This window comes from Carya illinoinensis, chromosome 4 (assembly GCF_018687715.1).
Source record: "Carya illinoinensis cultivar Pawnee chromosome 4, C.illinoinensisPawnee_v1, whole genome shotgun sequence".
NCBI classification, from domain to species: Eukaryota; Viridiplantae; Streptophyta; class Magnoliopsida; order Fagales; family Juglandaceae; genus Carya; species Carya illinoinensis.
This window is the reverse complement of record NC_056755.1, coordinates 35194252-35212676: the sequence shown is the minus strand read 5'-3', so window position 1 is coordinate 35212676 and position 18425 is coordinate 35194252.

Sequence of the window (18425 nt, the reverse complement as noted above, 5' to 3'; positions counted from 1 at the left end):
TCAGCGCAATCGTAAGGAAGTAAGGAAGTTTAAAGCTAATGATGAATTCCCCACACCTACGAGCGAAGGGAATTAGTGGGATAACTAGAGGGTCTAATATTGGCCCAGCCCAAACCACAGGCAAAAGGCCCACAATGACCCAATACACTCTTGGTTACTAGGGTTGATAAGCCATGATATGGTGATTGGATCACTCCAATTATCTAGGGATAAACTGATAAACTTCACAGGTAAATACCGCATAAAGGTAATCTAAGCACAATATTGATCCAATGCATCCCTACACCTATATATATTGGTAACATGTAACTCTAAAACCACTTCCGATCATATACTTGAGTCATTATACGTTATACTTTACTAACTTAGTCATCAGAGTGGTCGTAGGCATCCAGTGCCATTCACCTTGGACTTGCAGGTTGATGATCACAACCAGTGGCAGGACACGTCCTACCCCCTTACTTTGCTAACCACAAACCAGGGTTCTACCGCTTAAAGGACGACCAAGGCAAAGAACTACAACACCACAAACCAGGTTTTTCACACGCTTAAACGTTTTACTCTCTACTCTTGGATCATTTTATTTTCTATTCCTACAATTTTTTATATTTATGGATCATTTGTTGGAACTCCATTATTATTTTCTCCTATGATGAATAAAGTGCAAATTCCAGCCCCATGTTGTTCTAAGAAAGAGCGCAGTGCTCAATAAACCATGCCACCCTTAAGCACCAATGAGGAGTCTAAAAAACTCGCAGTGCCAAGTAAAAAGGGGCGCGGAGGTCAAAAGACCATGCCACCTTTAAATACCAATGACGAGCCCAAAAAACTCACAGTGCCAAGTGCAAAGAGACACGGAAGTCAATAGACCACGCCAACCTTAAACACCAATGATGAGCCCAAAAGACTCGTGGTGCCCAGTATAAAAGGGGTGTGGAGGTCAACAGACCACGCCAATCTTAAACACTAATGACGAGCCCAAAAGACTTGTTGTGCCAAGTAAAAAGGGGCTCGGAGTTAAAAAGACCATGCCACCCTTAAACACCAATGAAGAGCCCAAAAGACTCGCAGTGCCAAGTAAAAAGGGGCGTGGAGAGCAATAGACCACCCCGTCCTTAAACACCAATGACGAGTTTTAAAGACTCGTGGTGCCAAGTAAAAAAGGGTGTGGAGATCAATAGATCACACCACCCTTAAACACCAATGACGAGTTTTAAAGACTCGTGGAGCCAAGTAAAAGGGGGAGCAGAGGTCAATAGATAACACCAACCTTAAACACAAATGTCAAACTTTAAATACTTGCGGTGCCAAGTAAAAACGGGTGTGAAGGTTAACAGACTACGCCACCCTTAAACACCAATGATGAGCCCAAAAGACTCGAGGTGCCAAGTAAAAAGTGGCATAGACGTCAATAGGCCATGACATCCTTAAACACCAATGATGAGCCCAAAAGACTCGCGATGCCAAGAAAAAAGGGGCGCAGAGGTCAATAGACCACGCCACCCTTAAACACTAATGACGAACCCTGATTAAGCCCAAAGAATAACTGATAGGGACCTCGGTCTAGTCCCTAAACATTATGATCCTTTGGTCTCATTTCATCTTATGATGATCGAATGTTCCTCATCTCTTGCTTGGTCTCAGCTAGGATATGGCAATGAAGGGCGCCTAGATTAATGAATGTATGGTGTTTAGTGATAGATTTGCAGATGATAATGAGTTCGGGCAATCTAAGTGATGAATTTGTGTGTTTAATGCGGCATAGGACAGCATGATGATGACCCTTGGTGTTGGCAACATTTGGGTGATGTTTAGGGTTGGTATGGTGAAGTGAGGTTAGGGTTTGAATGGTGAATGGATAGGGTTGCAAATTTTGGAATAGTTGTTTTGGGTAGTCCAGGGTTTTGGTTAGGTCAAAGATGAAATTGATCTTAGGGTTGGTGATGTGTAGGATGAGATCCAAAAATGTAGGAATTGGAGGCTAGGGTTAGGGTTTCCTAAAATGAAGGAAATCCTTATGGAAATTAGGGTTTACGGCTAGGTTTACAAAAAAAATAGGTGCAAGTATGGGAAAATTGTTGAAAAAACAATAAAAACTTAAGAAAGCTCGAAAAATAAATTATACTAAAGACATAGAAAGGGCACAAAAATACTCGTTAACAAATAAAAATATTTCAAAATGAGATTAGTATGTTAAAAATATGCCTTGTGGGGACAAATAATCTTATTTGTGAGCACCTTAAAAAAACCTAGGTACATGATGAGTTTTAAAAAGAAAACAATTGGGGGCCATGGTGCCCAAAATATTTTAATATTATTATTTTTTTGGAATTTAAAAAAGTTAAAGAAAAAGTTGAATTATTTATTATATTTTGTATAGGGATTTGGAAAAATTGTAATGATAAGATGAGAATTTTGAGTTTGAGATGAAAATTTTTTATTACCAAACCGAACCGACTCTGTAATGTAAATTCTGTATATAATGAGAATCAGCCCACGGTATTGGTATATGGAACCATACCTAAAAACCACCCTTCTTCTCACCTCTTTCACTCACCAAACCTTCTTTTAAACTCTCTTATCTTTTTAAAAGAGTAGGATGTACTAAAAATAAATAGGGCAGAGGATACATATCGCATTAGCTGATGATTTAGGAAGTGATCAAATGATTAAAGCACAATTATTTCACACTGTTACACTACACTTTAATAAAATATTATTTATTTATTTTAATTCAAATTCATTATAGTCAAAGAAAATCCAAATAAATTAAAAAAAATTGTTAAATAATTGTTTAATGGTAGTGTCTTTTATAATTTTTGTAACGCCATAGTTATTGGACATATCTTTCATTTTCCCTGAGAGTACTGAACGATCTAGGTTAGCCATATATAGCTATTTGAATTGCTGGCAAGGAGTGTTTGCAGATGCCTTAAAACAGCAAAGGCAGGTAGAAGAAGATTATATGAGGAGAATGGTATACTACAAGACGGATCCGTGCGGGTGTGGGTGATAGGCCTGAAAAATAATCAGTTTTAAGCTGGGAATTAATATGGGGCCCCTTGAACTACCCTTCTCACCTCTATCACTAACCAAACCTTCTTTTAAATTTTCTTTATCCTTCTTTCTTGTAGTGTTTGCAGATTCCTTGCTTGCCATCGAAAAGCGGGAGATATGGCAGGTGGAGCCTGACGATAATGACAGAACATCACGACTAGCTCTGAGAGCATTGGTAGTGGGCTCAACAAAGTCAAATTATAGCCAAAGAATAACTACAATGTGAAATAAACCTCTACAATGGACTCAATAAGTGTACAGTAAATTTAGCCATCAATCCTTTAGCTAGACAAATATATTGAGCCAAAGACACTAGCTAAATAATATTTTTAGAGTAAAATATTCTTCCCCCGCTGCACCGAACAATCCCGCGTAGTCGAAAATTTCTGTTCTTGTCCCCTTTCATCTCCTTCACTTGAGCAAAACCCACTAGAGCAACAGAAAAACCTCCCAGCTCTCTCCCAGATTTTTGGTTTTCGGTGGCCGGAACTCTCTCCCGGATTGCCTCCCAGCTCCAGCGTTTGCAGCATTGAACGAAGAGCAACCGCAGCACCGGACAGACTCCATTGTCTCCCAGCTGTAGCACCGAGCTGACGCGGCTTCGTGAGAATAAAAGGACCACCGGTAAGCCACCGAATCCCAGGCCTCCATTGAATTGATTCTCCGATTCTCCTCTGTTTTTTTAATTTTTTTTATGCGATTTCTGGTACTGGATGGGATTCAAGCACCGAACGGATTTGGAGCTGCAGCACCGAACGATTCTCTGTCTCCATGAGAATTTCATTGAGCACTGGTAAATCCCAGGCCATCGTGCTCCTCTGTTTTTTTTTTTTTATGCATTTTCTGGAATCTACGAATGGACTGGATGGGATTTTTCTTCTTTGATGTTTGAACTCCATTTATTTTTTGAGAATTCTCAATGGTTGATTGAATTTCTGGAGCGGATTTGGAGCTGCAGCACCGAACAATTATCTTTGCTGTGGAAGTTGAGAATTTCTTGTGATGTATTGTGATGAAACCGAATTTACTGATAATGGGTGGTCGAATTTCTTGTGGTCGACAATTATTTGACAAATTTCTTGTTTCAGTACTGAAGTTCTATATAATCATATTCAAATTACAATTAGAATTAAAATTCAATAAAAAGTGTAAAATCAATATTTTAATAGAATAGTGAAAGATTTGTTGAGCCTATTATTTGGTGTTATAAAAAGTGGCTAGCTAAAATTTGTAAAAGTGAAAACTTTAGCTAAATTTTAGCTAAAGTTTGTTGAACCCACTACTAGTGCTCTGAGCCTGGGATGCAATTCAAAGTTAATCTTGTGGACGCCATACCAACGGGAGCTACGTAACAAGCTCAATGACTCGATTGGTACGTAGCATGGATGTCGGCTACTGCGGGTGGGTCCATGCAGAAAGATTTCTTGCCTCAAATCATATCACCAAAAGATCACCTGCTCTTAGCAAGCACGGAAACATGAATTTTTATGGAAAGAATAATGTTAGGCATATCGCTGGTAGCCTCTGCTTTCTATTTTTTTCTTAATGATTAAGAAAAGATTATTTAATATTATTGTGAATTTTTTTTATTTTTTTAAAAAATATTTAAAAGTTTTAAAAAATAATATTAAAAAAAAAAATTATGCCTAGCGGGAGCTCTCAACAGTGGCTCTAGTAGTCCCCTTTATGGAAAATACTAAATCCACCGAGGGTTTGCCCCGATAGGTGTTTTATTTTTACTTAATAATTAAAAAAGTTTTTTTTTTAATGATGATGTAATTTTTTTTAAATATTTGAAGGTGAAAAAAATTGTATAAAAATTCTAAAAAATAAAAATAAAAAGGCCAAATGACCTTCTCGAAAAAATTTGTTGTGCTACACCAAGACTCAATTTTTATTGAGGGCTAATCAATGTAAATACTATAGGATGTGAAAACTTTTTTTTTTTTTTCCTACTTTTCCTTTATATGGATCCACTACAAGAAATAAGATTATTTTCGGTGATATAAGGTGCCAGAAATACTAGCAAAACTCACCAATAATAATCAATTTCGGCTTCTTTTAATCACCCACAAGTAGCCAATTCTAGACAGCCAAGTAAAATTTTTTTTCAATGATTTTAAAAATTGCTAGAAATATCCATCATTTCTTTTCAATAATTTGAATAAAATGTTGTCGCAAAAAGTTTGTTAAAATTTATTATGAATTGCCAATTTTATTTCCGGCAATGGATTTTCGCCACAAATAGTCTTGTATTCACCGGAATAGCTTCCTGGTGTTTTGGAACTGACAAAATCTATTCCTAGTCGTACGTGCAGTGGTTGTTTTTTTCCCTGATATTTATTTCTTTTATGACAGGTAATTGCCTTCTAATAAATTAAAAAAAATGCTAAATTTGGAGAAATTTATATTTGCTTGCCAACATCATTCAAATAACCTCAACATACATATTTGAATTCACTGATTTTTAGTTTTAAGTTTTAAAAAATACCATCCAACATATTACAATGGAATGTAAATTTGCAAGTGGAATTCTTTCTTCGTGAGCAACTTTGATTCTATCTTTGACAGATTCTGAAACGTTTTTGTTCTGTATTTTTTGATACCTTGGTTCAATCCTATGAAAAACAAGAGCACAAAACAGATCACCAGGTTTTGGATTTATATTAACTACCAAACAACATAACAAAATATACATAAAATGAGATTAGGAAAGACCATTGAGGTACATATTAGAAAACCTTATATGTCATTAAACTAGACTATACCGGAATTTTAGATAAAAGGCAACTTGCCAACTTCATGTATGCAAAATCCTTTCAATAAGGTCACAAGATCAAATTGCTCGCCTGGAGGTCCTTACAGATATAAATGATCCAAACAATCCAAGAAGAATTTCATGAACACCATGCATGCATGCACTGCAGAAATTCATACAAATCTAAGATTACCACAAGATTAACAGAAAATTAAGGTACATCATGATATATAAAACTTAAATATTCAGCTTTATACTATGAAGTAAATGACTAACAATATTTACCCAACATCAATAGTCAAATACGTAACATACAAGAAATATCACTCGAGTTACAAATGCTAGGTGTCTTTTATATATAATTTTGTGTATAAATCCATCATAAAAGGAAAAAGTTCATATAGATCTGATCAAAACTGTAAAAGCCACACAATGAGGTTGGTGAACAGCTTCCGTGGCCCCATTAGAGTACTAGTAGTTGCCTCAATAAACTTTGGCTACAATTTGACTAGAAAATTCACTTTTTTAAATTTTAACTAGCTACTTTTTACTATACCAAATAATAGACTTAACAAATCTTTCACCATTCTATTAAAATATTAATTTTTTAACTTTCAAATTAGAAAGGGGCAAAATCAAATGATGTCTGATAGGGAAAATACTAATAAACAAATTGCAAACAAAATCGCACCGAATTAAGAAAAAAAAAATTCAAGCCCATGGAAAGATAAAAAATTGCAGCCCACGGAAAGAAAATAAAATCGCATCATCAAAGCATAGAAGAATCAAATAGAGAAGAATCAAACCGAATCCAGGTGTTGGCATTTGGGATGATCATTTTTTAGTCTAAAAATAATATCTGCCCAGCCCCTTCAGCTCAACAAATTTGACCAGCTATATGATCTGAAGTTAGAAATACTATTTATTTATTGAGTCCACTACTGCACTTTATTTGACACTTTAGTTATTCTTTAGCTAAAATTTAACTTTAGCTAACCCACTACTAGTGCTCTTATAATTGATAAATTCATTTCATCATTACCCGGGAGACACACAGTTCGATCCCGCGATACTGAAAGAGATATGGTAACTTATATATGTTTCCACAAATTCCTAGATTCTTTTTTAAAATTTTCTTTAATTTAATCTAAACTTCTTTTGGACACCAAAGAAAACTCTACTTCTAAAAACAAATTCATATAAAGCATTGCATACCCAGTTTTATGTGGGAAAACAAATAAAAGATCAAAAACAACTTTTACAAGTTTTTGAAGAAAAAAAAAACTTTATAACAATTTTATCCAAACAACTTCTCATATCATTGATCTACGCACCTACCTATTTTCTAAACGAAAAAAGGGAAACATATAACACATTAACTAATTTTGATATACCTACTTTCACTAAACTCAATACAAAACACAAAGAGAAAATCTTCCCACCGGTTTATCCTACCAACCTTTATTATCGGAAACTAATAGGAGAGTGACACATAAAGACTACAGCACCGAATTTCCAAACTGCAGTGTAGGGGAACTCTCTCGCTCTCTCACGCAACACGAAACCAGAATACCTGTCTCCCTCTACTTCCCCCCCTCTCTCTCTCTACGTCGAACCCAACCGAAGACCTCTCTCTCTCTGCTTCACCTCTCTCTCTCTCTCTGCTTCGAACCCACTTGTGGACGCGAGAAATCTCGCCCAACATGTCGGCGGTGATGCTATGCCAATGACCACAGCGAGCAGGAGGCTGAAGGTACATTCATTGTAACTCTTGGGCACAACTCGGAAATCTTCTTAGCGTAATCAATATTCCGGGCACAGGTCTTTTTTTTTCCATTGAAATTATGGGATCTGTTATTTTTCAAAAAAATACAGGAAAATGGCCACAATTCACGCTCTGAGAAGAAGCACTGCCAAATAGGTGATGTAAATCTGGATGATTACCACCCGATTGATCTAGTACCTAGTTCAAAGGCTTCCTTCAAACTTGGACCTATCGAGCACGGGACTCCTCTCATGCCACATATTCCAAGACCTTCGCCTCCTACCCATCCTGAAAATGGAGGATTTGCATAGCCTACTCATGATGTAGATCTGTTCTTCATTTTTGCAATTTTTCTTAAATTTGATGATTTGTGTTTGCTTTGAAGTCTGACGAATTTCTATACAATTGGAAGTTGTTTCTTGAAAATTTTGAGGCCGCCTAACTCAGTCTTAGCACTGTTTGGTTGTTAAGAAAATTTGGGAAATGGAAAAAAAAAATCATGATTTTTTCTCCCAAATGTTTTTGGCTAACATTCAAGATATGGATATGAAAATAAATTAATGGGAATAAAATTTTGACTTTGTAACATAACCAAATCGTCGTGATTGTGAGTTCGTGGTTGCAGTAGATAGTTAGAGCGCTACAGTTAGAGTTCTGGCATAAATTCTTTTTTCTTTGGAGTAACATCTATGGCGTCATTCACTGAATACCGGCTCCCTGCAAACTCAGTGGGTGCTTGCGTATGAGTCAACGCCCATAGTTGTTCCTGTCTCAACAAACATGGACCAGAATAAGATCGAAAACGGTGGTCGACTTGGACAAACTTGGCATCCCAGGAATTCGGTCCTCTTACGTATTGCTTGCTTGCAGTACTCTATGGCCCAGAAGATTCGGATTTGTGAGGTCACGTTAGGGTTCATGAAGGAGAGGTTTTCGGTTCGGCAGAGAGAGGTTTTTGGTGGGTGAGAGAGAGAGGGGGGGTTGGGGTGAGGGGCTCGACAGAAACAGAGAAACATTCATCTGCAATGCGGCACACCAGGCTAGTTGAGGAGCACTTATGTGTCACTAGTTCATTCGTCTCCGTTGTTCTCTACTTATAGGATTATCCGGTCTGAAGCGTTTCTCAAACACAAACTTACATCTTCTAACTTCCTTCTTTTCTTTTTTTTTTCTTTTTTTTTTTATAATAAATAGAAGGAATCTAATTGTATTATCGATCGAAAGAAATGATAAGAGGAACTAAAGTTGCCAGTGTCCCAACATCAAGCTCATTCATTGCTGGGTTATATTCAGCGGTCAGTACAGTATTTAGCACCAATGCTAGTACTGGGTCTACAAATCTAGGACAACATGGCAGGTAATAAGTGTCCCTTGAATTAGAGTTTTCATTGAATAATACTGAATCCAAGGGCATGCAACAATATAACATACATATAAGGAATGAGAAAGTTAGATACATACTCATGTCAAGTTCTGATTTAATTAAGTTGATGATTATGTTTCTTCGTACAATCATATGAGAAGAGCAATAACGAGTGCATCAAAAATATGGGCACCTGTAAGTAAAATTCCAATCCTGAAAAAAAAAAAGAGAATAATAATTAAAGATATATAAAAAGCAAAAAATAAGAAGAAGAAGAAATGAAAAAGTACAGTTCAGCCATGTGCTAATAATCAGATAAAGAAAAGGCTATGTATGTACTAATAACTTACCTTATTGTAGCAGTTTGACTAGATATTAAATGACCAACAACTTCCGAGTGACCAGTTGGTGGTAAGAGAAACGTTCATTGACATAATCTACAAAATATCCTCAAAACCTAACAATACACTAACTACCCCACATCAGTAAACTAATAAACAAAATCTTATCTAAGTATGAGGTATTTTGTTTTAAAATATTATTTTAACCTTCATCTCTTTACCAAAATCCACAAAAAATGTTTCTCCTTCAAAATGAGTAACTATCTATACAGGTCCATGAGTCTCTCTATGAGACTCTTCTTAGGTCTGCCTCTCTGACTTATATCTTTCCATAAACTTAACGTATTTGGCTTGTCTCTCCATTAGTAGCATGACATTCTATTGTAAGTCTTCAAGTAGACCCTTATAATCTGAAGCAGCTTTTTCAAACATTTCTACACATTCAATTAATTCTGCTATTCGGGAATCAGCTACTTGTCTAGATGACTCGAGAATAACCTTTCTGTATGTTCATAGGTTAAGTTAGTTGTTAAGAACAATAAAAAAATAGAAATGTGAGAAGAGGAAAAAGAGGGAGAGATAGAAATGCTCCATGTCATGTGTTTGTTGAGTGTTATGCTTTCTCTGACGATGAGAATTAGAGGCTAATGTTTGAGGGAACGTGGAAATGGCTATGGCGTTTTATAGGCAAGTGAGACACATGCATGATTGACACGACAATGGTACTACATGATGCAGCATGCTTCCACGAATTCGAAACAATAAGATACTTTTATTTGACTTGAAATTGATTATTATTTTGACAAGCAAAATGATCAAAATACTTTATATTTTATACTAAATAAATATTATCTAATTCAAATAAAATAGAGATCAGTGTCCAGCAGCTTGTTTGAATCTTAAGGGCTTAGTTTAATGCAAAAACAAATTGTGTAAAGTCCATGAGGAAGTACACAACTTTGACTTTAAAAAGTATCTCAATAAATGTTCAATTGTTTTTCTAATCATTGATATTTTAAATTAAAATCTACATATGAAAGATGATGATGATGATGATGATGATATGATATAATATAATATAATATAATAATAGTAATAATAAGCCACACATGCTGGTCATTTAGTAGCAGTATTGAGAACTATAGTGACCAAAGAGACAAGAACAGAATGCGGTGAAGCCCAAAACACCAAGAAGGAACAAAGTAGCAGCAGAGACATAGAGAGAAAAAAGAGAGCAGGGGAACTGGAGAAGCAAAAGAGGAACCACCCACAAAAACAAGGGAGCTCTCTGCAAGTATGGGTGCTTATTATAAGCATTAATTATATACATGACAGGAGAGACTAATGCTTAAATATGGCAAGCAAAACAATTGCAGTACAAAAAAATTTTAAAAAGACGGGAGAGTGCGTGAAACTTGGGGTGATGGAGAAATAAAGGGAATAAAAATAAGTGAGGTGAGGGTAGGGATGTAAAATTGTTAAAATTGTAAACTTGAAAAATAGAGGACTTGAAGAAAGAATTTTGATGTACTTCTCATTATCATTAACTTGACTATAAAAGCTATACAATGGTTCTATTTATACACTTGAGATCCTTCATATATGATCAACTAACTTAATTGTCAACGTTCAGTAGAAGAAGCAGACTTTTGTTTGGCTTCTCGGGATTTTAATCCAATTCCTCTATATGGTTTTGTATATTCCAACACCCCCTTCAAGATGGGAATGATTAATATCCATTCCCATCTTGCGAAGAAGATGATGAAAATTAAGTGATCCAAGCAGTTTAGTTAATATATATGTTAGCTAATATTTGGAAGGAATGTGAATGAATTTGATAAGTCTCTCCTGCAATTTTTCTCGAACCAGATGGCAATCCAGTTGAATGTGTTTTATCCTTTCATGATGAACAGGATTTGAGGCAATGTCTAAAGCAGGCTTGCTATCAGTATAAAGTAATGCATCTTGAGTATGAGAAATGTTTAAATTAGCCAGAAGATAAACTAGTCATTGGAGTTTACAAGTTGTAGAAGCTAGTGCTCTATACTCAGATTTTGCATATGATCTACTAACAATAGGTTACTTATTTGATTTCCAGGAGATGAGGGAATCTCCTATGAAGACTGTGAAACCAATAACACTCCTTCTGGTGTCAAGACAAGCCCCCCAATCATTGTCTAAGTAGGCTTTTAGATGTAAGGATGTGTCTGTAGCTAAGAAAATTCCTTGACTTGGAGTAGCCTTTATGTATCGAAGGACTCTTTCAGCAGCTTGGAGATGTAATGTGCTAGGACTAGCCATGAATTTACTTTGTGCTTGTACTGAATAAGCCATATCAGGTCTGGTGATTGTAAGATATAACAGTCGACCAACAAGCCTTCTGTAAGAGGCACGATCAGATAAAGGAGGAGAAGAATCATGTGCAGTGAGCTTGAGAGTAGATTCCATAGGAAAAGCTGATGGTTTGCAACCAGAAAACCACTATCTTGTAGAATATCTAGAGCATATTTTCTCTGACATAAGGTGATGCCCTTCAATTGTGTAGAACAAAAAGTTTCCTTTTACATAGCTGTGCATGCTCTGCTAGGTTTTATTCTTTGTGCGGCATAGTCCTTTCTTGGGCAATGATGAGCAGGCCTCTGGTACTGGTGGGTTGGAGTAGAGTAATCTGGCAGGGCCCCCTCTGGTGGGGTTGGAGCGTTTTGCCAGAAACTCCAATGAGGTGAGCGATCGTAGAACTTTTGTGGAGGCACTGCAGCGGCCTATCCCTCCTTCAAAATTCAAAATCCCTATATAGCGTCCTGAGGTAATTAAAGGTGAACTTGGCTTTGTTTTTTTGGACACTGAGATGGAGAGGGCTGCCGAGGATTTAAAGTTTACTTTGGTTCTAAAGTTTTTGAACACTAGACCATCCATTGATGTTATGAGGAATCATATTATCAAATCTTGAGGGTTTGCTGAGGTGCCTATGATCGACTTTATGGATGATTTTCGTGTCCTCTTGCACCTAGCGAGACTATCTCCATGCATGGGCACGTGAAGGTCGGGTGGTGGCAGGAGTGCAGTTCAGGCTCTTTAGTTGGTCCGTGGGGTTTGATGTTAAAACAAACCATCCATTGCTCCCTAATGGATTTTCTTGCCAAGCCTTCCTTTGCATCTATATTGGTTGGATTGCCTCCAAAGTTTTACTACCAAGTTGGAAAATTCTTGGGCACAGATAATACAAAAGTCAGGCCATAGGGGCGAGGTTGTGCGTTGAAGTGGACCTCCGAGATGAGCCGATTGAAGGTTTTCCTGTGATCGTTGGGAAAAAAAAGATTTGGAAACCGATTAGATACGAGAATCTAGGCTTTTACTGCAACAAGTGCTTCAGACAAGGGCATACTAAAGTAGTTTGTAGGAGTGGCCAACATCCTATACGCAGTAATGCCGTGAATAAGCAGGGGAAAGTGGGTGGCAAGAAAGAGAAAAACATGACTTGGAAGGAAGTGGGACGAAAGCCTCTGATTGTTGAAATAACGAATAAGGAAGGACATAAGGTAGTTGAGTCTTAGGATGACGTCGAATCTAGCAAGGAGGGGGCCAGCACAGCGGAGAAAAGTAAAGCAATTGTGATAGTGGATCAGATGGCCCAGATGGAAGGCATGTATGGGGGGAGAACTTGCAAAGGGGAGGGGGGCTCTGTACCTCCATTTATTACCAAATCTATATAAGGATCTCAAACTAGAAATAGTCAAGCCATCGAAGTTGGTCTCATCCTGCTTGTAGTCCTAGAACCTTGCTATGTTCCTAACCGTGTTGCAGAAGAGGTGAGAAAGTGAGAAGGGGAGGGGGGTTGTGTACCAGGATCTCCAGTTGGAAACAGTCATGTCATTGAAGCTGGTCTCATCCCACATGTTGCCATAGAACCTTCTCGTATTCATAACTGTGTTGTAGAAGAGGTGATTATTCAAGATATTACGCATGAAGAAGAAGTGAAAGAGCTGTCGGGTAGGGTGGAAGCATTGATGTGTCAAAACAAATTCGATTCTTTATCAGAGGATGAAACAGTTCTGGAGATTGGTGCTAACAAGGATTACACCTTGGACCCTGGTGACTCGCGGATAGGGGATGGAGTATCCAATGAAGAAAGAACTATTGAGCCAAGGAGATATAAGAGAGCTAAGGCTCTCTCCCTCAAACTTTTTAATGCTTGAAAATATTTTAGTGTGGAATTTCTGTGAGTTGGGCACTTCCAAGATAAGGTTATTTGGTTTGATCCATAAGATGAGAATTTCGATTTTGGTGATTTCTGAGCTGTTTCAGGCAGTTGAGAAAATTCAAAAGTGGGCACGTCGGATTGGGTTTCACAAGTATGCTTCAAATGTGGAAGAGGGAGGAAAAATTTGGCTTTGCTGGACAGAGGATATAGAAATGGACTTGGTAGCTGTGTCTAGTCAATCCTTCACAGGTTTGTTCTCTCTTAACGGGGAGATAATTATGGTTTTTTTCATTTATGCAAAATGTTCATTGATCGAGCGTCATGAGTTATGGGCTCATTTGAGTAGTATAAATTGCACAGGTATTCCTTGGGCTATTATGGGAGATTTTAAAATTATTCATGCTGACTCTGAAAGTAGGGGCGGGAACCCGAGATCCTATCTGGCTATGAGTGAATTTAATAATTACATTGATAACTGTGGGTTGTTAGAGTGGAATCTCTCTGGTAAACAACTTTCTTGGTGTAATGGACAACAGGGCCTAGCTCGTAGCTGGATCAAGCTTGACAGAATCTTGGTTAATAATGTTTTTACGGTCAAGTGTGGTGGTGCTGAGGCCAGGCTTCTCAATCGTAGTACTTCAGATCACTCGCCCCTTTTTCTCTAGTTGACACCTTCCTTTCACAGGTATGGTCCAGCTCCCTTTCGTTTCCAGAATATGTGGTTATATCATAAAGATTTTCTCGGGTGGCTCGGGAGGCTTGGTGTGTGGATACCCCGAGAGCTACCAGTCTGATTGAGCTAGCTGGAAAGTTAAAGAAGATGAAAGTCATACTCCGTCCTTCGAATAAAAATACCTTTGGCAGGGTGGATATTTGCATTCGTGGACTTGAAGAACGGATTGAAATTCTTGAGGAAAGTCTTCAAAATGGCTTTTCTAACTAGTTAGAAACCGAATTGTTGAAGTCCGAGATTGAGTTGGAATCTTGAATGCAGAAGGAAAATGCGCGTCTCACTCAACAGGCTAAAAAAATGGATTCAAGAGGGGGATCGTAACTCTAAATTTTTTCATGCTGTTATTCTCAAAGACGTAGGAATTCAAGTGTCCAGTCCATGCGAATTTCAGAAGATGTAAATCTTTCTTCTCCGGAACATGTTCACGAGGGGGCAGTGAAAATACTTTGAGGAATTTCTGGGTCAGTTTGGGAATGACGATACTCCTGATTTGTCATCTCTCATTCAATCGTGCTTTGTGGATAGTGATTGGGATGCTTTTCTGTCTGAGCCGTCAGAAGTTGAGGTCAAAGAGGTGTTTACTTCAATTGCTTCGGACTCTAGCCCTGGCCCTGGCTGGTTTGGATCTGCTTTTTACACTGCTTGTTGGGACTTCATCAAGCATGACATCATGGCCACGGTGAAGGAGTTTTTTCTAGGTACAAGTATGCCTTGCTTCTACTCTTCCTCTTTTATTGTGCTGATTTCGAAGGTGCCAAATCCCATGAGCTTTGATAAGTTTTGACTGATAAGCCTTTGTAATGTGATTTACAAAGTTTTTGCTAAATTACTGGTTAATCATTTATCTCTAGTCCTTGGCAAGATTATTTCTCCTGAACAGGGTGCCTTTGTAATGGGGTGCAGTATTTTCTAAAATATTTCGTTAACTCAAGAAGTTCTTAAACTGCTGCATAAGAAGGCAATGGGAGGTAATTTGTTTATGAAAATATATATGAGCAAGGCATATGACAGAGTAGATTGGCGATTTCTAATGCTTGTCCTTCACTCTTTTGGGATTCCTGAACACTTTTGCAAGCTTATTTGAAATTGTGTTTCCACTCCTTGGTTTTCTGTCATGATGAATGGTACGTATAAAGGTTTCTTTAAATTAGAGAGGGGTCTTCGTCAAGGTGACCCATTATCCCCCTACCTCTTCATATGGATGTCCATAAAAAACCAGAAGATTAAGATTCTTTTACTATAAATTCTTCCAAACATGAGGAGGAGAGAAATTACTTGAAACAACAAAACAAATAACATGAAACAATTCGACATTATTTTGATTATCATATAAATTTATGTGAACTAGAAGTTCAAATGATCATTCATTGTAAATTAATTGATGAATACAAGAAGATAAAAATGTCTCATATTCTAGCAGATAATATCCCAAAAATGATTAAAGTCCGTGTAGGAAAATTAAGAAATTTGGTAGTAAAATGAATATAAGACATGCCTAAAAGCATGAGAGACCTATTGATACAAATGATCAAACATCCCGAAAGAGAAAAGCATAGAGAAAAGAATTCGGTACTCCTAAAGAGACCGTACTCACAAAACAGGCAATAAGAACTATAAGATCTATCCAAACTTTCTATACAAAATTCTCCCAGAATAAAATCTACTGAAGAGTAATCCTCCTGAAGAGAAATCTCCTGAAAAGTATCTCATGAAAAGTTATTTCCTGAAGAGGAAAATGTACCTAAAATAACGAGATCTGGATACATTATATAAATATGGGAGAATTATTTCATAAAAATAAGAATTGTTGTCAACAACATATTTTCATTTGATGTCACCAGAAGTGATAATGAAAAATTAACAAAACAAATCGTCGAGAAATACTAACATAGAAATATTGGCCAAAATAGAAAGAAACAATTCCTGCAAATTGATACCACTAACTAAATGTGATATATATGGACATGTAGTCCAAATACCTAAGGGACGATCCTTGTTGAATATTAGTGAGTACTTGTACAAAGAAAATGAAAATGTGATATATAAATCACGACTCGGTTTCTCCAGAAACTATATATTGACATGCCCCTGAAGTGGATGAAATTACATTGAGATTTTTATTAACTTGATACTTACAGGGAGTTTGGGTATGCATGATTAACTACATATTTATATGGATTATTAGATATGAAATGCATGAAGCATATAGTCTTGAAGTATTTATTCTATCAAGTTTAAAAAATCATTATATGATCTAAAGCAATCCAAACGCATGTGGAACAAACTCTTTGAGAATAATCCAGTTTATTCATATATTTTCAGTATATGGATTGGCTTTTATTGCAGTATCTGTATATGATTTAAATGTCATTGAGACTCAATAAAAGCTCATGAAAACTGCACATATTTGAAATCTAAATGATAAACCCTTTTAGCTTTGAGGGGGAGATGAATGAAATTATTGGTCCTGAAATACAATTTCTTAAATGTAATTAGTATTTCAGATTTATCTTACAGTTTTGTAAGAAATGTACATGATTAAAAGAGAAATAGAAGGGAGCACACTGAACATTTACCAGAAGATAGAAACACAACATTAATATTTGTGAAATATTATTTTATTATTTCAAAACAAAATTATAGAAATTTGAGTCTTTTTGCCTCATTCGTTAAATGATATTGTTCTTCATAGATTTGTATGACATCCCTATCTCAAGGAGTAGAAAATCGAAAAGAAGAGTCAAGCAAGGATTTTAAATTTTTATTCTCTTGTTTTATTGCTCCTACCTTCACGTTGGACTCCCGAAAAAGTCACTAAAGGATAGAATTTTTCTGGTTGAGTGTGTCAACCTCACGAGCTCTAGATTGTTGTCGCCAAGATAATGCGACAATGGCTTATGAGTCTCGGGTACCGAGACTCACAAGCTCATAGATAGCATCATCATCTGACTTATTAGTCAGATCATTTTTGTGTTACATTATAGCACCTATGGCTAATGCAGAAACAACTGGTGAACAAGGTGAATAATACCTCATATATTGATCATGGGAAGATTGTTGAGACATTGCAAAAGAAATTGCAGAGTGATTACAGAAAAGTGAAGAAGATGAGGTGCGAATGGAGATGAGCTGAATACTCTTTTTATAGAGAAAATTATGAAAGCCAGACAAAATTACATATCTTAATACAGGATACGCTAAACACAGATAGCTTGCAATTATTTACTAGGTTGGTGAAATTAAATGTGGCTTGTACCTACTCTCTAAGACCTTGGACTTCTTCATATATCTATTGCTCCTGATCTTGTATTTGAGCCCCCTCTCTTTTTAGATCCTATATAAGTGGTTGAAGACTGCAGGCATAACATTCTGCAAACTGTTTTAGCTCCTTATTCTCCTACTTTAGCTTCTTGTTCTTACAAATCTTCACAGAGAGCTTTTAACGCAACTCAGATATTTGATTATTTAGTTGGTTGGCCTCATTCACCCTTGCTAATAACCTCTGAGACATGGTCGTAATAAAGGCAGCATATTGAGCACTAAAAAATCTCGATTAAGCAAAAACATCATAATCAATCCTTCCAGAAAACTGCATTTATGCTCCTATCATAAGATTAACATCATCAGGAGAGTAAAGGGAAGGCTGAGGCATGAATGATTCTTGATTCAAATCTGGAACATTGACGAAAGGAAACTATCCAACCATAATATTGTGATGGATGAACAAATGCAATATCAAGAAACAATGTGGGGATTTATTCTCTCATGAATATCCTTCTCTCGTGAGTTTTTGATGAGAAATGATGATCTTTTAAATAGAAATCCAAAGTTTTTAAAATTTTCACAGTGTCTCTATTGACACAACGTCTCCAATAGACGAATTTGAATCTCTTTACAAGAGACAAGAGAGCTAGTTTCATAGCCTTGCGGCAAATTTGAATCTCTCTACAAGAGACAAGAGAGCTAACGTCATAGCCTATTTGAATCTTTCTACAAGAGACAAGAGAGGTAGCCTTATAGCCCTGCTTGTTTGTCTGGCCTGAACAGCTCCAGAAGAGCAGTAAATATCCTGTAATGCTTGTCTGGCCTAAACGACTCTAGAAGAATAGTGAATATTTCGCCAAAACTATGTTATACACCAAAACTCCAAAAGAGCACAACTCCATAAGAGTAGTGAATTTAATGTTAAAACATTACCAAATACATT